A 27910-nucleotide genomic window follows, 5' to 3' on the forward strand; every position below is an offset into this window, starting at 1 on the left:
GATTGGTTCAGATGCTCCGTCCATCACCACCCCCTTTTGTACCGCTTTTGGCTGCCATAAGTGTGGCAGGGTATGCTCAGACGTGAGTCCCTTGCTCACTTTGCCACTGGATTCAAGCAAGCCGGGCTGAAAACAGCTGTAATGCCAGAAACCAGTCCTCGAAAGCTTGTTTCTGGTCCAGGGAAGGCATGGCTTGGCAGTTTGGGCTGGACTGTTCCCATGAGGCACAGGGTCAGACTGATTTGCATATAGCCATGTCTGAACTGGGGTGGCAGAGTGGGCTAAAGAACGGTGATGGATCAAACCCAGATCTTTTGACTGGGTGTGAGTGTTTGATTGGTTCAGATGCTCCGTCCATCACCACCCCCTTTTGTACCGCTTTTGGCTGCCATAGTGTGGCAGGGTATGCTCAGACATGAGTCCCTTGCTCACTTTGCCACTGGATTCAAGCAAGCCGGGCTGAAGACGGCTGTAATGCCAGAAACCGGTCCTCGGAAGCTTGTTTACGGTCCAGGGAAGGCATGGCTTGGCAGTTTGGGCTGGACTGTTCCCATGAGGCACAGGTTCAGACTGATTTGCATATAGCCATGTCTGAACTGGGGTGGCAGAGTGGGATAAAGAACGGTGATGAATCAAACCCAGATCTTTTGACTCGGTGCGAATGTTTGATTGGTGCAGATGCTCCGTCCATCACCACCCCCTTTTGTACCGCTTTTGGCCACCACAAGTGTGGCAGGGTATGCTAAGACGTGAGTCCCTTGCTCACTTTGCCACTGGATTCAAGCAAGCCGGGCTGAAGACGGCTGGAATGCCAGAAACCGGTCCTCGGAAGCTTATTTCCGGTCCAGGGAGGACATGGCTTGGCAGCTCGGGCTGGACTGTTCCCATGAGGCACAGGGTCAGACTGATTTGCATATAGCCATGTCTGAACTGGGGTGGCAGAGTGGGCTAAAGAACGGTGATGGATTAAACCCAGATCTTTTGACTGGGTGTGAGTGTTTGATTGATTCAGATGCTCCGTCCATCACCACCCCCTTTTGTACCGCTTTTGGCCACCACAAGTGTGGCAGGGTATGCTCAGACGTGAGTCCCTTGCTCACTTTGCCACTGGATTCAAGCAAGCCGGGCTGAAGACGGCTGGAATGCCAGAAACCGGTCCTCGGAAGCTTGTTTCCGGTCCAGGGAAGACATGGCTTGGCAGTTCGGGCTGGACTGTTCCCATGAGGCCCAGGGTCAGACTCATTTGCATATAGCCATGTCTGAACTGGGGTGGCAGAGTCGGCTAAAGAACGGTGATGGATCAAACCAGATCTTTTGACTGGGTGTGAGTGTTTGATTGGTTCAGATGCTCCGTCCATCACCACCCCCTTTTGTACCGCTTTTGGCTGCCATAAGTGTGGCAGGGTATGCTCAGACGTGAGTCCCTTGCTCACTTTGCCATTGGATTCAAGCAAGCCGGGCTGAAGATGGCTGTAATGCCAGAAACCGGTCCTCGAAAGCTTGTTTCCGGTCCAGGGAAGGCATGGCTTGGCAGTTTGGGCTGGACTGTTCCCATGAGACACAGGGTCAGACTGATTTGCATATAGCCATGTCTGAACTGGAGGGACAGAGTTGGCTAAAGAACGGTGATGGATCAAACCCAGATCTTTTGACTGGGTGTGAGTGTTTGATTGGTTCAGATGCTCCTTCCATCACCACCCCCTTTTGTACCGCTTTTGGCTGCCAAGTGTGGCAGGGTATGCTCAGACGTGAGTCCCTTGCTCACTTTGTCACTGGATTCGAGCAAGCCGGGCTGAAGATGGCTGTAATGCCAGAAACTGGTCCTCGGAAGCTTGTTTCCGGTCCAGGGAAGGCATGGCTTGGCAGTTTGGGCTGCACTGTTCCCATGAGGCACAGGGTCAGACTGATCTGCATATAGCCATGTCTTAACTGGGGTGGCAGAGTGGGCTAAAGAACGGTGATTGATCAAACCCAGATCTTTTGACTGGGTGTGAGTGTTTGATTGGTTCAGATGCTCCGTCCATCACCACCCCCTTTTGTACCGCTTTTGGCTGCCATAAGTGTGGCAGGGTATGCTCAGACGTGAGTCCCTTGCTCACTTTGCCATTGGATTTAAGCAAGCCGGGCTGAAGACGGCTGTAATGCCAGAAACCGGTCCTCGGAAGCTTGTTTCCGGTCCAGGGAAGGCATGGCTTGGCAGTTTGGGCTTGACTGTTCCCATGAGGCACAGCGTCAGACTGATTTGCATATAGCCATGTCTGAACTGGGGTGACAGAGTGGGCTAAAGAACGGTGATGGGTCAAACCCAGATCTTTTGACTGGGTGTGAGTGTTTGATTGGTTCAGATGCTCCTTCCATCACCACCCCCTTTTGTACCGCGTTTGGCTGCCAAGTGTGGCAGGGTATGCTCAGACGTGAGTCCCTTGCTCACTTTGCCACTGGATTCAAGCAAGCCGGGCTGAAAACGGCTGTAATGCCAGAAACCGGTCCTCGGAAGCTTGTTTCCGGTCCAGGGAAGGCATGGCTTGGCAGTTTGGGCAGGACTGTTCCCATGAGGCACAGGGTCAGACTGATTTGCATATAGCCATGTCTGAACTGGGGTGGCAGAGTGGGCTAAAGAACGGTGATGGATCAAACCAGATCTTTTGACTGGGTGTGAGTGTTTGATTGGTTCAGATGCTCCGTCCATCACCACCCCCTTTTGTACCGCTTTTGGCTGCCATAAGTGTGGCAGGGTATGCTCAGACGTGAGTCCCTTGCTCACTTTGCCACTGGATTCGAGCAAGCCGGGCTGAAGACGGCTGGAATGCCAGAAACCGGTCCTCGGAAGCTTGTTTCCGGTCCAGGGAAGACATGGCTTGGCAGTTTGGGCTGGACTGTTCCCATGAGGCACAGGGTCAGACTGATTTGCATATAGCCATGTCTGAACTGGGGTGGCAGAGTGGGCTAAAGAACGGTGATGGGTCAAACCCAGATCTTTTGACTGGGTGTGAGTGTTTGATTGGTTCAGATGCTCCTTCCATCACCACCCCCTTTTGTACCGCTTTTGACTGCCATAAGTGTGGCAGGGTATGCTCAGACGTCAGTCCCTTGCTCACTTTGCCACTGGATTCAAGCAAGCCGGGCTGAAGACGGCTGTAATGCCAGAAACCGGTTCTTGGAAGCTTGTTTCCGGTCCAGGGAAGGCATGGCTTGGCAGTTTGGGCTGGACTGTTCCCATGAGGCACAGGGTCAGACTGATTTGCATATAGCCATGTCTGGACTGGGGTGGCAGAGTGGGCTAAAGAACGGTGATGGATCAAACCCAGATCTTTTGACTGGGTGTGAGTGTTTGATTGGTTCAGATGCTCCGTCCATCACCACCCCCTTTTGTACCGCTTTTGGCTGCCATAAGTGTGGCAGGGTATGCTCAGACGTGAGTCCCTTGCTCACTTTGCCACTGGATTCAAGCAAGCCGGGCTGAAAACGGCTGTAATGCCAGAAACCAGTCCTCGAAAGCTTGTTTCTGGTCCAGGGAAGGCATGGCTTGGCAGTTTGGGCTGGACTGTTCCCATGAGGCACAGGGTCAGACTGATTTGCATATAGCCATGTCTGAACTGGGGTGGCAGAGTGGGCTAAAGAACGGTGATGGATCAAACCCAGATCTTTTGACTGGGTGTGAGTGTTTGATTGGTTCAGATGCTCCGTCCATCACCACCCCCTTTTGTACCGCTTTTGGCTGCCATAGTGTGGCAGCGTATGCTCAGACATGAGTCCCTTGCTCACTTTGCCACTGGATTCAAGCAAGCCGGGCTGAAGACGGCTGTAATGCCAGAAACCGGTCCTCGGAAGCTTGTTTACGGTCCAGGGAAGGCATGGCTTGGCAGTTTGGGCTGGACTGTTCCCATGAGGCACAGGTTCAGACTGATTTGCATATAGCCATGTCTGAACTGGGGTGGCAGAGTGGGATAAAGAACGGTGATGAATCAAACCCAGATCTTTTCACTCGGTGCGAATGTTTGATTGGTGCAGATGCTCCGTCCATCACCACCCCCTTTTGTACCGCTTTTGGCCACCACAAGTGTGGCAGGGTATGCTAAGACGTGAGTCCCTTGCTCACTTTGCCACTGGATTCAAGCAAGCCGGGCTGAAGACGGCTGGAATGCCAGAAACCGGTCCTCGGAAGCTTATTTCCGGTCCAGGGAGGACATGGCTTGGCAGTTCGGGCTGGACTGTTCCCATGAGGCACAGGGTCAGACTGATTTGCATATAGCCATGTCTGAACTGGGGTGGCAGAGTGGGCTAAAGAACGGTGATGGATTAAACCCAGATCTTTTGACTGGGTGTGAGTGTTTGATTGATTCAGATGCTCCGTCCATCACCACCCCCTTTTGTACCGCTTTTGGCCACCACAAGTGTGGCAGGGTATGCTCAGACGTGAGTCCCTTGCTGACTTTGCCACTGGATTCAAGCAAGCCGGGCTGAAGACGGCTGGAATACCAGAAACCGGTCCTCGGAAGCTTGTTTCCGGTCCAGGGAAGACATGGCTTGGCAGTTCGGGCTGGACTGTTCCCATGAGGCCCAGGGTCAGACTCATTTGCATATAGCCGTGTCTGAACTGGGGTGGCAGAGTCGGCTAAAGAACGGTGATGGATCAAACCCAGATCTTTTGACTGGGTGTGAGTGTTTGATTGGTTCAGATGCTCCGTCCATCACCACCCCCTTTTGTACCGCTTTTGGCTGCCATAAGTGTGGCAGGGTATGCTCAGACGTGAGTCCCTTGCTCACTTTGCCACTGGATTCAAGCAAGCCGGGCTGAAAACGGCTGTAATGCCAGAAACCGGTCCTCGGAAGCTTGTTTCCGGTCCAGGGAAACATGGCTTGGCAGTTTGGGCTGGACTGTTCCCATGAGGCACAGGGTCAGACTGATTTGCATATAGCCATGTCTGAACTGGGGTGGCAGAGTGGGCTAAATAACGGTGATGGATCAAACCAGATCTTTTGACTGGGTGTGAGTGTTTGATTGGTTCAGATGCTCCGTCCATCACCACCCCCTTTTGTACCGCTTTTGGCTGCCATAAGTGTGGCAGGGTATGCTCAGACGTGAGTCCCTTGCTCACTTTGCCATTGGATTCAAGCAAGCCGGGCTGAAGATGGCTGTAATGCCAGAAACCGGTCCTCGAAAGCTTGTTTCCGGTCCAGGGAAGGCATGGCTTGGCAGTTTGGGCTGGACTGTTCCCATGAGACACAGGGTCAGACTGATTTGCATATAGCCATGTCTGAACTGGAGGGACAGAGTTGGCTAAAGAACGGTGATGGATCAAACCCAGATCTTTTGACTGGGTGTGAGTGTTTGATTGGTTCAGATGCTCCTTCCATCACCACCCCCTTTTGTACCGCTTTTGGCTGCCAAGTGTAGCAGGGTATGCTCAGACGTGAGTCCCTTGCTCACTTTGTCACTGGATTCGAGCAAGCCGGGCTGAAGATGGCTGTAATGCCACAAACTGGTCCTCGGAAGCTTGTTTCCGGTCCAGGGAAGGCATGGCTTGGCAGTTTGGGCTGCACTGTTCCCATGAGGCACAGGGTCAGACTGATCTGCATATAGCCATGTCTTAACTGGGGTGGCAGAGTGGGCTAAAGAACGGTGATTGATCAAACCCAGATCTTTTGACTGGGTGTGAGTGTTTGATTGGTTCAGATGCTCCGTTCATCACCACCCCCTTTTGTACCGCTTTTGGCTGCCATAAGTGTGGCAGGGTATGCTCAGACGTGAGTCCCTTGCTCACTTTGCCATTGGATTTAAGCAAGCCGGGCTGAAGACGGCTGTAATGCCAGAAACCGGTCCTCGGAAGCTTGTTTCCGGTCCAGGGAAGGCATGGCTTGGCAGTTTGGGCTGGACTGTTCCCATGAGACACAGGGTCAGACTGATTTGCATATAGCCATGTCTGAACTGGGGTGACAGAGTTGGCTAAAGAACGGTGATGGATCAAACCCAGATCTTTTGACTGGGTGTGAGTGTTTGATTGGTTCAGATGCTCCGTCCATCACCACCCCCTTTTGTACCGCTTTTGGCTGCCATAAGTGTGGCAGGGTATGCTCAGACGAAAGTCCCTTGCTCACTTTGCCACTGGATTCAAGCAAGCCAGGCTGAAGACAGCTGTAATGCCAGAAACTGGTCCTCGGAAGCTTGTTTCCGGTCCAGGGAAGGCATGGCTTAGCAGTTTGGGCTGGACTGTTCCCATGAGGCACAGGTTCAGACTGATTTGCATATAGCCATGTCTGAACTGGGGTGGCAGAGTGGGCTAAAGAACGGTGATGGATCAAACCCAGATCTTTTGACTGGGTGTGAGTGTTTGATTGGTGCAGATGCTCCGTCCATCACCACCCCCTTTTGTACCGCTTTTGGCCACCACAAGTGTGGCAGGGTATGCTCAGACGTGAGTCCCTTGCTCACTTTGCCACTGGATTCAAGCAAGCCGGGCTGAAGACGGCTGGAATGCCAGAAACCGGTCCTCGGAAGCTTGTTTCCGGTCCAGGGAGGACATGGCTTGGCAGTTCGGGCTGGACTGTTCCCATGAGGCACAGGGTCAGACTGATTTGCATATAGCCATGTCTGAACTGGGGTGGCAGAGTGGGCTAAAGAACGGTGATGGATTAAACCCAGATCTTTTGACTGGGTGTGAGTGTTTGATTGCTTCAGATGCTCCGTCCATCACCACCCCCTTTTGTACCGCTTTTGGCCACCACAAGTGTGGCAGGGTATGCTCAGACGTGAGTCCCTTGCTCACTTTGCCACTGGATTCAAGCAAGCTGGGCTGAAGACGGCTGGAATGCCAGAAACCGGTCCTCGGAAGCTTGTTTCCGGTCCAGGGAAGACATGGCTTGGCAGTTTGGGCTGGGCTGTTCCCATGAGGCACAGCGTCAGACTGATTTGCATATAGCCATGTCTGAACTGGGGTGGCAGAGTGGGCTAAAGAACGGTGATGGGTCAAACCCAGATCTTTTGACTGGGTGTGAGTGTTTGATTGGTTCAGATGCTCCTTCCATCACCACCCCCTTTTGTACCGCGTTTGGCTGCCAAGTGTGGCAGGGTATGCTCAGACGTGAGTCCCTTGCTCACTTTGCCACTGGATTCAAGCAAGCCGGGCTGAAAACGGCTGTAATGCCAGAAACCGGTCCTCGGAAGCTTGTTTCCGGTCCAGGGAAGGCATGGCTTGGCAGTTTGGGCAGGACTGTTCCCATGAGGCACAGGGTCAGACTGATTTGCATATAGCCATGTCTGAACTGGGGTGGCAAAGTGGGCTAAAGAACGGTGATGGATCAAACCAGATCTTTTGACTGGGTGTGAGTGTTTGATTGGTTCAGATGCTCCGTCCATCACCACCCCCTTTTGTACCGCTTTTGGCTGCCATAAGTGTGGCAGGGTATGCTCAGACGTGAGTCCCTTGCTCACTTTGCCACTGGATTCGAGCAAGCCGGGCTGAAGACGGCTGGAATGCCAGAGACCGGTCCTCGGAAGCTTGTTTCCGGTCCAGGGAAGACATGGCTTGGCAGTTTGGGCTGGACTGTTCCCATGAGGCACAGGGTCAGACTGATTTGCATATAGCCATGTCTGAACTGGGGTGGCAGAGTGGGCTAAAGAACGGTGATGGGTCAAACCCAGATCTTTTGACTGGGTGTGAGTGTTTGATTGGTTCAGATGCTCCTTCCATCACCACCCCCTTTTGTACCGCTTTTGGCTGCCATAAGTGTGGCAGGGTATGCTCAGACGTCAGTCCCTTGCTCACTTTGCCACTGGATTCAAGCAAGCCGGGCTGAAGACGGCTGTAATGCCTGAAACCGGTCCTCGGAAGCTTGTTTCCGGTCCAGGGAAGGCATGGCTTGGCAGTTTGGGCTGGACTGTTCCCATGAGGCACAGGGTCAGACTGATTTGGATATAGCCATGTCTGAACTGGGGTGGCAGAGTTGGCTAAAGAACGGTGATGGATCAAACCCAGATCTTTTGACTGGGTGTGAGTGTTTGATTGGTTCAGATGCTCTGTCAATCACCACCCCCTTTTGTACCGCTTTTGACTGCTATAAATGTGGCAGGGTATGCTAAGACGTGAGTCCCTTGCTCACTTTGCCACTGGATTCAAGCAAGCCGGGCTGAAGACGGCTGTAATGCCAGAAACCGGTTCTTGGAAGCTTGTTTCCGGTCCAGGGAAGGCACGGCTTGGCAGTTTGGGCTGGACTGTTCCCATGAGGCACAGGGTCAGACTGATTTGCATATAGCCATGTCGGAACTGGGGTGGCAGAGTGGGCTAAAGAACGGTGATGGATCAAACCCAGATCTTTTGACTGGGTGTAAGTGTTTGATTGGTTCAGATGCTCCGTCCATCACCACCCCCTTTTGTACCGCTTTTGGCCACCACAAGTGTGGCAGGGTATGCTCAGACGTGAGTCCCTTGCTCACTTTGCCACTGGATTCAAGCAAGCCGGGCTGAAGACGGCTGGAATGCCAGAAACCGGTCCTCGGAAGCTTGTTTCCGGTCCAGGGAAGACATGGCTTGGCAGTTCGGGCTGGACTGTTCCCATGATGCCCAGGGTCAGACTGATTTGCATATAGCCATGTCTGAACTGGGGTGGCAGAGTGGGCTAAAGAACGGTGATGGATTAAACCCAGATCTTTTGACTGGGTGTGAGTGTTTGATTGATTCAGATGCTCCGTCCATCACCACCTCCTTTTGTACCGCTTTTGGCCACCACAAGTGTGGCAGGGTATGCTCAGACGTGAGTCCCTTGCTCACTTTGCCACTGGATTCAAGCAAGCCGGGCTGAAGACGGCTGTAATGCCAGAAACCAGTCCTCGAAAGATTGTTTCCGGTCCAGGGAAGGCATGGCTTGGCAGTTTGGGCTGGACTGTTCCCATGAGGCACAGGGTCAGACTGATTTGCATATAGCCATGTCTGAACTGGGGTGGCAGAGTGGGCTAAAGAACGGTGATGGATCAAACCCAGATCTTTTGACTGGGTGTGAGTGTTTGATTGGTTCAGATGCTCCGTCCATCACCACCCCCTTTTGTACCGCTTTTGGCTGCCATAAGTGTGGCAGGGTATACTCAGACGTAAGTCCCTTGCTCACTTTGTCACTGGATTCAAGCAAGCCGGGCTGAAGACGGCTGTAATTCCAGAAACCGGTCCTCGGAAGCTTGTTTACGGTCCAGGGAAGGCATGGCTTGGCAGTTTGGGCTGGACTGTTCCCATGAGGCACAGGTTCAGACTGATTTGCATATAGCCATGTCTGAACTGGGGTGGCAGAGTGGGATAAAGAACGGTGATGGATCAAACCCAGATCTTTTGACTCGGTGCAAATGTTTGATTGGTGCAGATGCTCCGTCCATCACCACCCCCTTTTGTACCGCTTTTGGCCACCACAAGTGTGGCAGGGTATGCTAAGACGTGAGTCCCTTGCTCACTTTGCCACTGGATTCAAGCAAGCCGGGCTGAAGACGGCTGGAATGCCAGAAACCGGTCCTCGGAAGCTTATTTCCGGTCCAGGGAGGACATGGCTTGGCAGTTCGGGCTGGACTGTTCCCATGATGCATAGGGTCAGACTGATTTGCATATAGCCATTTCTGAACTGGGGTGGCAGAGTGGGCTAAAGAACGGTGATGGATCAAACCCAGATCTATTGACTGGGTGTGAGTGTTTGATTAGTTAAGATGCTCCGTCCATCACCACCCCCTTTTGTACCGCTTTTGGCCACCACAAGTGTGGCAGGGTATGCTCAGACGTGAGTCCCTTGCTCACTTTGCCACTGGATTCAAGCAAGCCGGGCTGAAGACGGCTGGAATGCCAGAAACCGGTCCTCGGAAGCTTGTTTCCGGTCCAGGGAAGACATGGCTTGGCAGTTTGGGCTGGACTGTTCCCATGAGGCACAGGTTCAGACTGATTTGCATATAGCCATGTCTGAACTGGGGTGGCAGAGTGGGATAAAGAACGGTGATGGATCAAACCCAGATCTTTTGACTCGGTGCAAATGTTTGATTGGTGCAGATGCTCCGTCCATCACCACCCCCTTTTGTACCGCTTTTGGCCACCACAAGTGTGGCAGGGTATGCTAAGACGTGAGTCCCTTGCTCACTTTGCCACTGGATTCAAGCAAGCCGGGCTGAAGACGGCTGGAATGCCAGAAACCGGTCCTCGGAAGCTTATTTCCGGTCCAGGGAGGACATGGCTTGGCAGTTCGGGCTGGACTGTTCCCATGATGCACAGGGTCAGACTGATTTGCATATAGCCATTTCTGAACTGGGGTGGCAGAGTGGGCTAAAGAACGGTGATGGATCAAACCCAGATCTATTGACTGGGTGTGAGTGTTTGATTAGTTAAGATGCTCCGTCCATCACCACCCCCTTTTGTACCGCTTTTGGCCACCACAAGTGTGGCAGGGTATGCTCAGACGTGAGTCCCTTGCTCACTTTGCCACTGGATTCAAGCAAGCCGGGCTGAAGACGGCTGGAATGCCAGAAACCGGTCCTCGGAAGCTTGTTTCCGGTCCAGGGAAGACATGGCTTGGCAGTTCGGGCTGGACTGTTCCCATGAGGCACAGGGTCAGACTGATTTGCATATAGCCATGTCTGAACTGGGGTGGCAGAGTGGGCTAAAGAACGGTGATGGATCAAACCCTGATCTTTTGACTGGGTGTGAGTGTTTTATTGGTTCAGATGCTCTGTCCATCACCACCCCCTTTTGTACCGCTTTTGGCTGCCATAAGTGTGGAAGGGTATGCTCAGACGTGAGTCCCTTGCTCACTTTGCCACTGGATTCAAGCAAGCCGGGCTGAAGACGGCTGTAATGCCAGAAACCGGTCCTCGGAAGCTTGTTTTCGGTCCAGGGAAGGCATGGCTTGGCAGTTTGGGCTGGACTGTTCCCATGATGCACAGGGTCAGACTGATTTGCATATAGCCATTTCTGAACTGGGGTGGCAGAGTGGGCTAAAGAACGGTGATGGATCAAACCCAGATCTATTGACTGGGTGTGAGTGTTTGATTAGTTAAGATGCTCCGTCCATCACCACCCCCTTTTGTACCGCTTTTGGCTGCCATAAGTGTGGCAGGGTATCCTCAGACGTGAGTCCCTTGCTCACTTTGCCACTGGATTCAAGCAAGCCGGGCTGAAGACGGCCGTAATGCCAGAAACCGGTCCTCGGAAGCTTGTTTCCGGTCCAGGGAAGGCATGGCCTGGCAGTTTGGGCTGGACTGTTCCCATGAGGCACAGGGTCAGACTGATTTGCATATAGCCATGTCTGAACTGGGGTGGTAGAGTGGGCTAAAGAACAGTGATGGATCAAACCCAGATCTTTTGACTGGGTGTGAGTGTTTGATTGGTTCAGATGCTCCGTCCATCACCACCCCCTTTTGTACCGCTTTTGGCTGCCATAAGTGTGGCAGGGTATGCTCAGACGTGAGTCCCTTGCTCACTTTGCCACTGGATTCAAGCAAGCCGGGCCGAAAACGGCTGTAATACCAGAAACCGGTCCTCGGAAGCTTGTTTCCGGTCCAGGGAAGGCATGGCTTGGCAGTTTGGGCTGGACTGTTCCCATGAGGCACAGGGTCAGACTGATTTGCATATAGCCATGTCTGAACTGGGGTGGCAGAGTGGGCTAAAGAACGGTGATGGATCAAACCAGATCTTTTGACTCGGTGTGAGTGTTTGATTGGTTCAGATGCTCCGTCCATCACCACCCCCTTTTGTACCGCTTTTGGCTGCCATAAGTGTGGCAGGGTATGCTCAGACGTGAGTCCCTTGCTCACTTTGCCACTGGATTCGAGCAAGCCGGGCTGAAGATGGCTGTAATGCCAGAAACCGGTCCTCGGAAGCTTGTTTCCGGTCCAGGGAAGGCATGGCTTGGCAGTTTGGGCTGGACTGTTCCCATGAGGCACAGGGTCAGACTGATTTGCATATAGCCATGTCTGAACTGGGGTGGCAGAGTGGGCTAAAGAACGGTGATGGATCAAACCCAGATCTTTTGACTGGGTGTGAGTGTTTGATTGGTTCAGATGCTCCGTCCATCACCACCCCCTTTTGTACCGCTTTTGGCTGCCATAAGTATGGCAGGGTATGCTCAGACGTGAGTCCCTTGCTCACTTTGCCACTGGATTCAAGCAAGCCAGGCTGAAGACGGCTGTAATGCCAGAAACCGGTCCTCTGAAGCTTGTTTCCGGTCCAGGGAAGGCATGGCTTGGCAGTTTGGGCTGGACTGTTCCCATGAGGCACAGGGTCAGACTGATTTGCATATAGCCATGTCTGAACTGGGGTGGCAGAGTGGGCTAAAGAACGGTGATGGATCAAACCCAGATCTTTAGACTGGGTGTGAGTGTTTGATTGGTTCAGATGCTCCGTCCATCACCACCCCCTTTTGTACCGCTTTTGGCTGCCATAAGTGTGGCAGGGTATGCTCAGACGTGAGTCCCTTGCTCACTTTGCCACTGGATTCAAGCAAGATGGGCTGAAGACGGCTGTAATGCCAGAAACCGGTCCTCGGAAGCTTGTTTCCGGTCCAGGGAAGGCATGGCTTGGCAGTTTGGGCTGGACTGTTCCCATGAGGCACAGGTTCAGACTGATTTGCATATAGCCATGTCTGAAGTGGGGTGGCCGAGTGGGCTAAAGAACGGTGATGGATCACACCCAGATCTTTTGACTGGGTGTGAGTGTTTGATTGGTGCAGATGCTCCATCCATCACCACCCCCTTTTGTACCGCAAGCCCACCAGCAGCATTTGATTCACAAGCCCTGGGCACATGCAGTGCACTGTACTAGGGTCTGACAATGAAACTAAATAAGCCAGTCATGGAGTCACTAATCCATACATCAATTTACAATAGGGATAGCATATGCACTTTAGCACTAATCAGCAGTTGTGAAGTGCCCAGAGTCATAAAACAGCCAACAATAGGTCAGAAAAAATACAAGGGGCCAAGTCCAACACATCCCCCTTCCAGCCAAACGGCAGGGCAGACCAATCACTACCTTGATGGGATTCCCTGCTTTGGGCGATAGAACATGGACCCTGAACCACAACAGCAGGGGCGTATTCCAGTTCTACGCCAATCTGAACCCATTTGGATCTCCCTGTCCATACTCTCCGGGCCCACCAGGCTAACCTATGGGGAACCATTCTTCTCACCTGGGGACACCATCTGTGCAGCACCTAACCTTAGCTTGCTCACAGGTGTGTCCCAACAGACAGACATCAAGCCACAGCGGCCACTGACAGTAGTCAGTGATGAGACCCAGGCCCTATGCCTTTCAGGGCTCTCAAACCTCCGTGACATCAGAGAGCGTGGGGAAGTAGCCCCAGGTGCTTGGCACCCTTTGTTCACTCTCCCCCCTGTCAGGTGTCAGGTTGGGGCTCTGTACCCTCCAACCTGGAGCGGTACCCCCTTCCAAAATTGTCAGGGTGCCTGTAGCAGGTGTCCTGCACAATTCGCTGACCAGTTCAGGGAAACTATCCTGCAACTTGGCTTCCAGGTCAGGGGGGACACCCTGAACCTGGCCCTCCAACCTAGAGTCTAAACCCTTGGGTTGTACCGGGGTCAGAGGCGAGAACTACCTCCCACTGCACCCCTTCCAGAGCACTGCACCCTCCCAACTGGATTGGTACCCCTAGAAGCTACATCAGCCAGGACACTGATTACAGTTGCCCTTTCCTCCAGGTCAGACAACACCTGAACCTGGCTTCCCAACCCAAGGACCAAACCCTGCGGTTGAGCACTTGCCCGGCGCACCAAGACTTCATTGGGGCACATTTGCCCCCCCCGAGGGTGACACATGACTGCTCGAATTGCATTGGGGCTAAGCAAACACATGTTTTATGGATTGTATACAAAAGAAGTACACTTCATGAATTAATGAAAGTACTACAACCTATGGCGTGAAATAAAATTGACATGTTGGAACAACCTTTGTTGAAGTTGTAGTAAAACGTTTTCATTTTTGGATTTAAGGCAGTGCACTGCGAGGGACAGTAGCCACTTTGGCAAGTGCAACAGTGCTATACATATGCCATTTTTCCAAGCTATGCTTATTTTTAATTAAACATAGCGAACAAGTGATAAATAGTGAGAAGAAGAATAAGCTCACTGAAACATAAGGACATAACAAAAGAAGTGAGCATGAGTCAAAGGGACACAGACACATTAATAGCGAGTGTTAAGAGAGAGACCATGGAATGCTGGTTAGTGATAAAAGCAGACTGTGAAAGTAGCACATTAAGCAGACATTGCAGACCTCATCCCCTATTATAACCTTGATACACTTTTTAAATTGGAAATATGGATAGTTGGAAATTAGTCATTAGTTGTGTGGCCTGCACAAGTAATGGTAACCAAATACCCCATTGTAGTGCTCGACTCTCATAGGGTAGCGAAGCAGAGCAGTCCAAGACCTACTCAAGGGAGGTTGTGTGGGCTAGTTATCACCATTTACAGATACAAAATAATAACACTCAATAAGCTATTGTCCAGTCTGAGCTTTTTCTTTTGAAAAGGAAAAGTACATTTATTACACACATGCAGTAATTTACAAATATACACAAGCTGATGGAATTACTTTTGCATGACACCAAAATTCACATATCTAAACATTATCTTGTCCCTAAATGCCAAGAGTTGAACATAAATTTAAGTAAGACCACCTAATACTGGAACCCAAGTGAGTGACTGTCCACCTCATTATTTCATCAAGCATTTCAACCTAAGAATAGATGCAATAATTACATATAACCATGACTGAGGGCACCTAATACTGGCAATAAAGCATGCAAACTTTAATCACGAGTTACTGTCAGTCTCATTATTCAGGTAAAGCATTAGCAAGATTCAATGACTAAGCATGAATGGGAGTGCAGTGTACTTGTCATAACTGTCGACATGAATAATGCAATTTTATCACTTTTATAATTACAATAATTACAATATTGTGTAATTATAATCAGTCACCTAAAAAAGTGCTTGCAGCATACACTTTGAAAACTTTCACCATACAATACTGCAATTTACCCACAGTCTTTAAAGGGCATAATTTCTGTAAATACACACAAGTGCAATTACCAGATTTCGGACCCTAGAGGGTGTTTACCAATATGATAATCTGCTTTGAACACTTACAGGCCACAATCATTACAGCCATATTCTTTGGCCACAGAGGGTGCTGCCTTCTCAACTGTGAAACAAAAGTTCCAGCTTGGAGAGCAATTGAAACTCATCAAAACCCTTGAGTAGTTGTAATTTTGATTCACCCTAAACCTAGAGTGGGGACATTTAATTTATCATCCGGGGGAGCCTACACTGCTCCTGCAGCTCCCCCTGTACTTTCGTATCCTTTTGGTGATTGACTCCATTCTCCGGGTGTCGACTCAGGTGAGGGATCACAAAAAGGCAGTACAACCCTGCAGAGCATAATGGGATGCTCCTCAGAGTGCCGGTGCATATTTGTACCGGAGAGAGCCGTACTGGATTGCCTTTTCATTTCTGGAGCAGCCTCGTCCTGCTTCCTTTCTCCCTCTGGGTGCCCAGTCCTACCGGACACTCCATGTGCAGCTACTAGTGGGGGGCAGTCTTAGGAATCCATACCAGGATGCCCCGATCCGCCTCCCCGCGCGACAGCACACTGACGTCGCTCAGCGGGAACCAGCAGCATCCTTGTCTGCCCACATCCTCAGTGGTGACCCTTCCGGCTCCCTCCAGACTTGAGTGCAGGAAAGGCAGGATAATTGAGGGAGTATGGTGGCATTCCCCTTCCTTCCTGGTGACATAAGGGACAAGGGATGGGGCCCTGGGCCCATATCTGCAGTCGCTGGGGAGCAAGATGGTACTACTTTGGGACCTTTCTGCACGGGCCCAGGGGTGGGGTCCTGTACCCCTTCCTTGCATCACAAGGAGGCCGGACAATGCTCCCTTGATCCATCTTTGTTCTGGTGCACAGGGTTGGGGTCCAGGGTCCCCTCTTGCTTCTTGTGGCAAAAGTTCAACAGTGTTTCCCGCATTATCTTTTTCTTGTGGCCTCAAGGCCCTGCCTTACGCCGGAGCCAGAACTGAACACGTTCTGGCAAAGCCCCACACGATTTGTCACCTGTACTCAGAACAATAGTCAAAGGTCACCAAACTTCACTGGGGCATATCCTGGGCCTCTTTGAGCCTAATCGGATGATCTTTGTCTCGCTTAGATCCTGGTGGCTAACCCTAGCCACCTAGAGCCCATTCTTCTGGCCTCCTGGCCTTCATAGGGGCCAAACACTGCAGGGAGCTGAGTTCACTGACTCCCTGCACCAGACTTTCACCTTGCTTCTCGTCTGGGCTTTTCTCCTTGGTGGCGCAGATACCAGTCTTTTCTCCAACTGGGTCTCAGTAGGGTGTGAGGGGACTAGTGTTCCTGGTCCTTCAAGAGTGCTCCACTGTTCCTAGGGTCAATCAGAGGCAGAGTCCTTAGTCTATTGGATAGGAAGGGGTTTCCTCCTTCCAATTGTCCATGGGGTCAGCCTCCAGTCCTAGTGCTCCTCAGATAAAGCACATCCAAGAGAGACCTATTCCTTTGTGCAAGATTTTTTAAGGGGGATTGGAGGTGTGAGCAGGGAGGTAGTTTTGGCCCATACCAAGGTGTCACATCACCTCTCAGCCCCTGTTTCAACCTTCCTGCACAGCCTTCTGGGATACTTCAAGATGTCACCTACAGACACTTGCCACATTTATTCTGGGGTCTCTGCTCTCCCCTCACTGAAATCGCTACCAGTGCCTTCCCCCAGCGAATCTTCAAAGGAGCCCCCCTCTGGTTTGGCTCCAGATAGCTTGGCTCCCTCCTTTGTTGTGTGGCCTAGTGCAGGCCCTCTTTCTGGCCCAGGAAGACAGCTGGCTGATAAATTCCCTTCCTACTGGAGAGTTGGCCTAAGCACTGTCAATTTCTTTTTCTGGAATTAATATAGCCCAACAGAGTCACAAAAGGCCTGGGCTCTGATCCTGAGCTGAGTCAGATAACTATGACATTCCTGGATGACCCATAAGGTGTTCCGATATGCTTTTGGATTTCACAGAATTGTTCTTTTCACACAAATTACTGTGTACATTGGTGCGACACTGGAGTCTGTGGCCCCCAGGAAACCGGAGCTCTTCCGAAGCCTTTCCCATAGTGGAGTGACAATATAGACAAGGAAAGTAAAGCACACCGACTTTCCTTACATGTGTACCCCGCCCCCTATTATATGGCCTATTCAAGGTCACCACCCAACTCTGCATAGTCCCTTCTGCACTAGGCTACCTGTGCACAGTTTCTAGGCTGAGAACAACAGGAGTCTCTCACACTAGGCCCTTACACATGTGCACAAGTGTCTGTCCACATGTAACCAGCCCAGTGCCCCTTTTCCTGACTTTGTTGCAGCAGCCTTATCACAAAAGGCAGACACTGAGGGTAAGCATGCACAGTCTATTTTAGCATGAGTCTACTGTGGAAAAGTCCCAGGTAATGAGGCTCTCCCACAGTAAAAGGTCAAAAGTCAGGTGATCAAAAAGTGAAAAATCCTTGCTTGTCCTTGTTCCCACAGCTATGGCTTTTAGCATGCAGCCCCCACACTAATGAAGGGAAGTAGCTGTGCTATTATTCACAGGCCCTCCTGATCCCTGGATAAAGTGAAATCCATCTTCACGGATCTCCTCACACACAGCTTCCTATACTCCACAAGCCACACTGCTATCTTCCACCAATTGTATAGCCCTACTTGCGAGGCAGGGCAGGACTCGGGCACGCCGCCATAAGGCGGACGCACCGGTCCCCCGCATCGGTGGAAGGCAGGGTGCGCTGCGCACAGTAGTGATGTGGTGCCCCCAGCTTCCCCTTGATTGACTGGCGGCCCGCTTGAACCGGAAGCACTTATTAATGCTTCCAGTCCGCATGCTCTGGTAACCTCGTGCATGTCGGTCGTGACCGATTTTGCCCTTCACTAACACTGAGGGTATAGGAGGGCTGGAGAGCGGAGAGGACGGCCTCTCTTTTTGCCGCTCCCCAGCCTGGGAACCACGCATGATGGTTCTGGGCCTCTGGCGGAGCCCCTAACTATACTTTTTCCCCACCCACCATCCCCTAAGGGAGACATTTTGGGCAATTTGTATGTTTTTTCCATTTCAGGAGGAGTACGGTCTCTTTGATAGAATTGTCGTGGTGTTGGAATAAAGTGTTTTTCTTAATTAATCTTTGTCAATTTTCAGGAGTACTGTCTATTCAAAGGAATGGTCATAGTATCAAAAAATGAAAGTGTTTTCTTATCTAATCCCTTATCACATTTCAGGTGTTATATTTGGTCGTATTTTGAATGGGTTTCTTTGGTCAGGCGGTAAGGTCATGGTTGGTGAGCATAGTTTTCGGTCCTTAACATGTATAACCAAGGTCAAAATGGGGACACCCAAGGGGGAGACAGAGGGTCTCCCATGGAACTCCAGGGGCAGTTACAGCCGGTAGGCTGGAAGGGTGCGGGTGGTAGGGAAGTCACGCTTCCAGTAGGCTGGTTGGCCATTCCCCGCACATGCATGCGCTCAAGGATGCATAACTGCAGCGGCCCCCTTTCATGGAGTTGAATCTTTAAGAGCGTGGGGGGTCCGGTGGAGGTATCCATCCGGTAATCTGGAAACCCTGCGCAAGGTCACTCCGGTTGGAGGTTGGGACCTAGCTTGATCTTGACCTTGACCTAGGGCCGCCAGTGTTTGACCTTGCCATAGGCTCAAACAGGGATACGCAGAAAGAGAATATCTTCATTTCTTAGCTTATGATAGGAACCAATATGTACTAGAAACATGTTAAGGTAAGCCAATTGACAGCTTGTACCTATCAATGTATTGGACTTTCTGCGTATTGTGTGCATAATGTAAATAATAATACATTTTAATGTTTGTTTATTTTATGTAATAAAATACGGCCGGGGTTTCCGACCCCTAATCTAAAGCAGTGTGGAGCTTCAATTGTTTGCCTTGTGGGTCAAAGGGGGAGGAAGCCCCACGGGAGCCAGGAGAGTGCCACCCCAAGGCTTGAGGGTGAAGAGGAGGGGTGGTTTAGGCAAGTATCAGGCCATATGGTTAAAACAAGGACTTCTCTCAGATGTCATGACTACTTCAACCATCTGCCACACTCATCTGGCCTCATCAACAACTTCAAACTTAAAGACACCATCCTCAACCTGATTGACTTACTCAAAGTAGTAGAGTATGTATGAGTGTTGGGGTTACAAAGTATATAGCTGGGCACCATATCCTCTGCCATCAATCTCCATTGGTATGTTACCAACAAATGTGCAATACTGGGAGGTTAAAAACCATCAGAACATCACCTTTTTCTGGCTGTAGGAGCAGAGGTATTGTAGTTCAGAAACTCGTTCTGGATGAACTTTAAGATTTATCAATAAAGAAAAATCTGAAAATACATTGGATAATTGTGAATGTATGGACTATGGACTAATGTTGTTTAATTGATTTTGAAACTGATAAATATAGGTGCTTTAATCAAACCAACTTTTAGTTTACATCTGCTGTAGAGCTTGTCCTTCAACCAACACACTCAAAAGGCAAAATTATTGACATTATTTTTTACAGCAGTACCAACAACCCAATCCAACCACCTTGCCATTCCCATCACCTGGGTTATTGTCCAACCAATACAACAAGATCAACCCAAAAGAAAATACAAAATCTTCATATCCTTAACAATAAACAACATAAAGTGAAACTGTATCTCTCACCTTCTCCCTCCAACCAATCATCTGACTTGAACTCCCTTCTAAATGACTTTAGTTTATTTCTGGAAAATCATATGAACACATGTGCTACATCATAAACACACAAGCAAATTGATTCCCTCAGCACCTTGGTACGTCAAAGACCTTACCAAAAACAAATGTTCCCACCACAGAAATTAAATAAAATGTAAAGACATGGGACCTTGCCTTACAAAAGTCCCCTTTCACAATGTGCACACCACTCAGCACATCAGCTTAAACGAAGTACTATATCAGCTCCATCAATAAAGCAGCCAGCAGATGTGTCAAGCTCTTTAAGGCTATCAAGCATTGCATCAACCTCTTATCTAGCACTTTTATGCACCCTACACAAAAAAATGTAACATAACTAATCTCTTCTTCATTAAAGAAACACAGAAGATCGATCAGCACATTCACAACATTTCTCAATAGCCTTAGCAACACACTCAATTTCCTCAAAATAATTGTGGTATTGATTAATAAAATGTCACTTAACACTGCACACAAAGACATAGCCCTGTCGCTGGCATGGCAGTCTTGATCCCGCTATATGCTTGGCAATCATATCACGAATTTCCTCACTGCCAGTGGTTTCATGGCAGTTCTCACGCCATGAAACTGCTGGTGGTGAGGAATCAAAGGGGACCCTACAAAGGGATGCATGCAGGGGTGGTGCCCCGTTGTGTTCATGCACCCCTGTTCCTGCATGGCACGGACCTGGCTGTGCAGAAACATGCATTGGCGATCCCACTGCGGTGCAATTCTAAGGCTCACATATCAGCCTTTTTACTGCACGGCCCCGGGACCTCCACGTCGCCTGCCCACCAGACCACATAATGTCTCGAAATTTGGCAGGTGGTGCAGGGCTTAAGTTTGGTGGGTGTGGGAGCGGGGCAGTGCCACAGTGGCCGCTCCCACATCACCTGAACTCATAATTGGGCCCAAGGCTTAACGTTATCCTTCATGAAAGCTGTCTCAAGACAAGCCCTCCTACTCCTCCTTACCATTGTCAGTATCTCCCTCACTAAAGACATTGTGTAAAATGTGGATTGACTGAGATGTGAGCGTTGGTCAAGCAGCAGTCACAATTCCTTGCATGGTAAACCACAACAAGTCACTAAATTAAACGGTACTAAACCCTGGGTAGTCAGGCACAAAAAGAAGTCAGATTTACCTTAGAGGCAATGCATTAAGTATTGTGCAGCACACAAACAGTAATAAAGTGAAAAGACAAGAAAAGTCCGAAATACATTTTGAAAAATAGAGTAAATTATACTAAATTATTTGACAACAAAATGACAAAAATACAATCAGTAGAACAGGAGTTATGAAGTTAAAAAATATTTAGTAAAAACTAGAGCCTAAAAGATAAAAGCACCAACAGCAAACATCAAGTTGCGCGAGACTGGGTCAAAGTAGAAAAATAAGTCTGTTCGCGACGGAGCAGAGTTCAGAAACAACAAGTGGATTGGGCCCGATCAGCGCTTACCTTCGGACTTAGAAGAAATTCTGAGAAAAAGTATCTGAGAAGGTAAAGTTCAGTGGGGCAAGGCTGCAGGAGATGTCCAAGGAGGGAAAGTCATCGTCGGATGGCCTAGGTTTGACGCAGCAGGGAAAATTTCTACATTCGGACTTCGCCATCAAACGAAAGGTGAAAATCTGCAGTGGGACAAGGCAGAGTGTTAAAGATGAAGACAGTTCCATGAGGTCAGATATCCCTTTGGCAAGGGACTGCTGAAGAGGATTGGCTGCTGTAGTGAAGAATGTAGCTGGAGAAGCTGTGAAGTCAATCCGACCACCTATGCACCTCAGGTGGATATGAGAGCAGTTTTGTCCCAGTCTCCTCTTGGTTCTCAGAGCAGTCTTTGGACACAATCTTTTGTAGGTCCTCATGTTTGGGATTTAGCCATCTGGGCACCTTTAGCACCACAGCCAAGGTGCCAGGATTACTGGGACACCTCCTTGGTGTTCAGGACTCACTCAGGCTTGATCCAGGTGCAGGTTTACCATGCTGTACTGCTGGGACACCTCTTGGGGTTTCAGGACTCACACAGGCTGGATCCAGGTGCAGGTTTTGTATGATGGGACCCTTTTATGTCCTTGTGACTCTAAACAGGAGGCCAGTGAGCTAGCCCTCGAAGTTACTTCCGGTAGTCTTGGGTGGAGTTGAAGACATAGATATCAACAGCAGAGCTGGCCCCTGAGCACCTCTGAGCTTTAAAGGCAGGCTCCAGGCAGCAAAACAGTCATTCCAGGTACAGCAAACATTCTGGCAAGCTGGTCACAGCAGCAGGAAGGCCTCTAGGAGTCCCTCCGTAGGTCAAGTAGGGAACTGAAGAGTGTGTCTGAAGGTCCAATTTTATATATAACACAAAAAGATGATAGACGAATGCTGAATATTGTCAAACATTCAACCTTAGTCACAGATCTGGGTATAATCCATTGTTATACTGCTTGACACACCATTCCAGTTTGGACCCAGCCACATGCAAATCAGACTTGACTCTGCTCCTCGTATATCCATTGCTCGCTGTGCCACTGGATTCAAGCTTGCCTGGCTGATGAGGGGTGAAACTCCAAAACCGGTCCTAGGATGCTTGTTTACAGACCAAGGGAGGACCTGGCCTGGCAGTTTGGGCTGGACTGATTTGCATATGGCTGGTTCCAAACTGGGGTGGCATAGTGAGCAAAGGAATGATGGATTAAACCCAGATCTGTGACTGAGGGCGAGTGGTTGAAAAGTTTCAGCACTCCATCCATCATCTTGTTGTGTTCCCTCGGTCCAATGTTATACCCTGTGTCCTTTCTCTAGAAGGTGGGAGAAACTTTGGTAAAGGATCTCTGAAGTGCATGGAATTTACTAGCTTCCCTGGGTCCAAGCTGGCTGCATTATTAATGCGGGGTCGTTAGGCTCTTTGTGTGAAGGCAGAGCACAGGCTATTCAGCTGCAAGTGAGGCTGTCGTCAGCTCCGCCTCCACATCTACCATCAGATGGCCATTGAGGCATACCTAATCCATCTATTGTGTGACTGTCTGGGAGGAATTCACAAAGGCTGTCAGCTACTCCCAGTCATATAACCCAAGACAGGCCGCAGGCATAAAGGGCTAAGGGCAGGACAATTCCAGCTTCCTAAAAGTGGCATTTTCAAAATAGTAATGAAAAATTTGACATTCTAGTTAAAGAAAGTTTAGCATTATAATTTCATAGATACCAAACATGACATGGTCTCCTGCTCCCAATTAGGAATTACAGCTTTTTAAATGCTGCAATAAGGACTGTCCTATAGAAGTGGTAGGCCTCACAGTAGTGAAAAATGAATTTAGGAGTTTTTCACTACCAGGACATGCAAAATGTAAAAGTAAATATCCAACTGTTTAAATATATAGCACTCTTGGGCCTACCTATGAGGTGACTTATATGTAATAAAAGCGGAGTTTACAACTGCACTCAGGCTACAATGACAGGTCTGGGATAATGTTTTAAAGTGCTACTGAAGTGGATGGCACAATAAGTGCTGCAGGCACGCTGGTCACATTTAATTTACAGACCCTGGGTATATGGCATACTATTCTACAAGGGAAATATAAGTAAACTAAATGTGCCAATTAGGTATATGCCAATCAAACCATGTTTAGGGAGTGAGCACACGCAAATTAGGACTAGTTAACAATGGTAAAGTGCACAAGGGCCTAAGGCAACAATAACAAATTTCAGCAAATATTGGAGGTAAGTCTGAAAAGTGTTTGGGGAAAGACTACCCTAAGAATGACAGGCCTACCAGACATAATCCCAAAAGGTCTCAAAACAGGCCAGATCGTCTCACTTCCGAAGAGACCTATTCTAAATCCCTTTGACCACACCAACTATCAACCAGTCACTTATCTTCTCTTTATCAGAGAAATCATTGCAAAAGCATTTGATGTACACCTCTAGTATCACATAAACACCAAATATTTATTGCATGAATACCAATCGACCTTCAGTTCATGCAGCATCATAGAAATAGCTATCTTAAAAATTGTAGATGGGGCCCTCCTGACCACTTTGACACACTTGACAATCACTCTCTCATAAACTTCTTGAAGTTTTGAACAATAATCACTGCTGATATCATTTTCTAGTTCTCCTCCTACATCTTTCCTACGTCTTAGTCAACACCAGTTTGTTGCTGAGACTTCTGTATATCCCAGAAGTTTTCCATCCCCTACTGCAACCCCTAAGGTTCCATCTTTTTTCTCTTCCATCTTTAGAGTCAACCAGGGACCTCCCACAACTCACCAATGACAGTATCAAAATTCATCAATATACCAATCACAAAATTCTCCCCTGCTCTAGACATCTAGAACTTTATTATGAATTTGGAAGTGTGGCACTGTGTCCGGCCCACCACTGCACTGCTGATCCTGTGTTCTGGCTGCCCACCAGATTACGAGTATTTCTCGTGTCTAGTAGGCCTTTTTTGAAATTCCCATGATGGTGCTCTGAAAATGGGTACCGCATTGAGAATGGCAAAAACAGTTCCTGCACGGCATGTACTGTAAAGTCTATGCTGTGCAGGACCTGGGGTGTATGCATAGTGGAGGGCACATGATGTTCCCCCCTGCATGCACCCCATGGCTCAGAGGTCCAAGGGGGTTCTTTCCTCTCCGCTACTGTTTTCACGGAGAAGGAACTGCCATGACAACCGTGGCAGAGATGAGACTTGTAATACCCTTGGGGGACCATGTCAGCCCTGCCAAGCATTTGCGGCCTCCTGACAGCCGCAATCCAGTCAGGGAACAGCGGTTCCAGGGCACCGGTCACATGCCTGTCTGATCTCCATAATTATACCTAGGCGGTCAGGAGACTGCCACCACAGTGCCCCCATGAGTCTGGCAGTCCGTGGACAGCCAGACTCGTAATTAGGCCCTTAGTGCTTCCATCATGGCCAGTGCCCAGTCAAACCTGTATGTCTCGTACCTACTTGAAACTTAACATCATAAAAAACAATTCCTCTTATTCACCAACAAGCAAAGTCTGATCTTAACCTGCCTTGAAGACATGAATTGGGAAGGATTGACAGTACAGCTTTTAATACACCATCAGCTACTTGGATTCACTCTTGACACCCACCTAAAGGAATACATCACCAAGAAAATCAAGATGACTTGGGACAAGTTCTCAGAATTATTTAAAGTTACACCGTTCTTCCAATAAAACAACTTCTGGACTGCTGATCAAGCCTTGTGCTCTTGAATACGAATGATGGCAACACACTGCTTTTGGGCCTCAACGACCTTGCACTGATCAACCTTATGGGCATTAACCCACCCTAATGTAATTCTTCTGACACCCCGCTGTATCCCTCACTACCTTCAATGCTAGCTGCATCACAATCAGTATGCCCACCTATCTGGTTAAAAGGCTCATCATCGCTTTTGGCTCTTTGCCCAACCGCATACACAACACTATCGGACAGAAGACAAAGAAGAACAAGACACAAATATATAGAAAGAAATTCCTCCATCTCTGCACCTAGGATCTGGAGGAACAACCCCATAGTCCACCCCCCATTTCAGAATCCATCATCCATATCTAGACAGACTGACATGCACACATACACACACATAAACACATGCACACACACACATCCAGGAAGAGAGAGGGAGAAAAAGAAAGAGAATGATAGAAATGCAGAACGTGAGACATGACTTTAGTTCAAAACAGTCATATAAAAGTGAAGAGCCAAGGGAAAGTTGAAGAAAACAAATAGAGAAGGGGTGACGAGGAGAGAGAAAGAAATAAAATTAAGAGAAAGAAATGATGGAAAAAGCGAGGGATAGTTAAATTGAAATTGGTCAGGAAAACACATCGAAGCAACCTTCAGTGCACAAAGAAAAGAATAGAGACTGAGAATCAACCAGGAAGATGATTGTAAGAGAGGCACTAAAAAGGGAGTCATAGTAAGAGAAGAGATAATTGATCTCAGTGAGGCGGAGAAACAGAGATGTTATTTTTATTGCTAGAAAAGGAGAATGGAATCTGGGTTAGTGGCAAAAAAACCATGAGGAAGGATAGGAATACATCGAAGAAACCTAGACGTAGTGATTTCCAAAAGGACTAATGGCATAACGGAGCAAAAGAAAGAGAGAGACATCCCCAGCAAAATAACATTTATAGAGCGGAGAAGAGAGTAGATAGGCGGAGACATATACACCACTGCTGTACCAAACATTTCCCTTAGAGAAAGCAATTTAAGTGACAGTGAGTGGAGTGAAGTGAGGGATTAAAGCGGAAATACTTTTATATTGTTCCTTCTCCGATGCCATATTTTGTGATTTCTACAGCATGGAGACCCCTGTAGCAGTTTCTTCTTCTGTTAGTGTTCAATTTAGCAGTGCTTAGGACCCGATTCACAGAATGAACTTAAGACTAAATCATAAGCTTACTACTATTTTGGTATTCACAGAATGCACTTACTACTTTTTGGCATTCACAGAATGCACTTACTACTTTTGGTATTCACGGAATGAACTTACTACTTTTGGGATTCACAGAATGAACGTACTACTTTCAGTATTCACAGAATATACTTACGACTACTAACTTTACGTCCGACGCCGTGCCGTAATTTCCGCCGCCGGGCCGGAATTTACGGCTCCTCGGCGGATTTTACGATTCCGGACCGTAATTTCCGAAATCGTGCTGTGATTTGCGATTACGGGCCGGAAATTCCGATTACGGGCCGGGAGATACAAATTTTGGCCGTTGGTCATGTTGGCCAAGGGTAAACACCTGTCCAAGTGCCTACCATCCCCCACCATGGATCAGCTCATACACTGCAGCCAATCCCAGCCCACCAACATGGATAAATGCAGAGCAGACACAAACAAACCTTTTCAGGATGTCACTGAATGTGTTTGTAGCACTGCCCCTTGCCATGCGGCAAAACTACTTGAGGAGGAGGAGGAGAGCTGAGAGGATTTTCAGGCAGAGGATCAACCTATTTGGAATGACCAGCCAAGATGTAAGGGCCAGGTACCGTTGTGGAAAATTAGTACGATTTTGGTAAACATTATCTGCGCCATCTTGCCTTTCCCCCTGATGCCACACTTTTTGTCGTGCGCGCCCGCCATTTTAGGTGCCTCGATCAGAATAGCCCTTTTGCATGCCACTGGCCCCCGACGTAGCCCTTCGCCCTCACCAAGCCTGCACGCTGACCAACCCCCCTGCTCGCACCTGCTTTGAGTCATAAACCCCTCTTCAGCGCAGCTCTGCCTCAGAACCCCATCCTGTTCCCAGCGCGACACCTCCCTTCATTCCTTTTCATGGTCCCAGGCCCTTTGATGCCAACCCCCTTTTTCCTGTGTGTGCCCGTTTGTCTTCCTCGTTCCCAGGCCGACACCCAGCTCTGCCGGTACTATTCCTCGCCCCTCCCCGTACAGTAGAAAGCTTCCCTCATCAAAGGACCCCCGAGTTGATCAAAGCCCCCACCCCATGAGATCCGATCGAACCCCCCACATTCCATGAATCGGCGGAATATCCAGCTGCGCGATAATCATCACCTGTTGTGACCGGGGTGGGGACTTCTACTGTAAATGTGTGTGGGAACGGGCCCGAAGGGGAGATTCCGGGAATGTCTTTCCGTACATCAAAGCATTGCCATGAACATGTAATCTATAATAAAGCAATAAAACCTGTATATAAGAGGCCAGGCCTCAGAGATGCAGTTAGAGCACCTCAGAACGATACCTGCTGTCTAACTGTTGTGTTCTCCTCCGGAGAGAATAAACCTTGTTTCCTGCCTTCCCGCCTCCAGCGCCTGCCTCTTCATTGATTAATATTTCATGGGTCTAAGAGGCAATACCGCCGGGCAAATATCGATTGTCCCCTGACCTTAGATACTACAATTGGCGTCCCAAGCGTGGGGCCCATCAGCGACTCGTGGATCCAGTGGGAGAGGTCCTGACGACAGAGTGAACGACTGCAACGATCGGGAGAGCTCTTGCCCAATGGACCCTCGTCTGGCAGCCGATCATCCGAACTTCACTAGTTCTGAACAGACCTCTCTCGAGTGATCTACGGTCCTGACTGGGAACCATTAGGAGTGCTGCGAGGAATACGAAAAAAGAGGACGATCCGGCGCTGGATTCGGAAGACAAGAAACTGTCCATACGG

Source organism: Lissotriton helveticus, chromosome 3_2 (genome assembly GCF_964261635.1).
Source record: "Lissotriton helveticus chromosome 3_2, aLisHel1.1, whole genome shotgun sequence".
Taxonomy (NCBI): domain Eukaryota; kingdom Metazoa; phylum Chordata; class Amphibia; order Caudata; family Salamandridae; genus Lissotriton; species Lissotriton helveticus.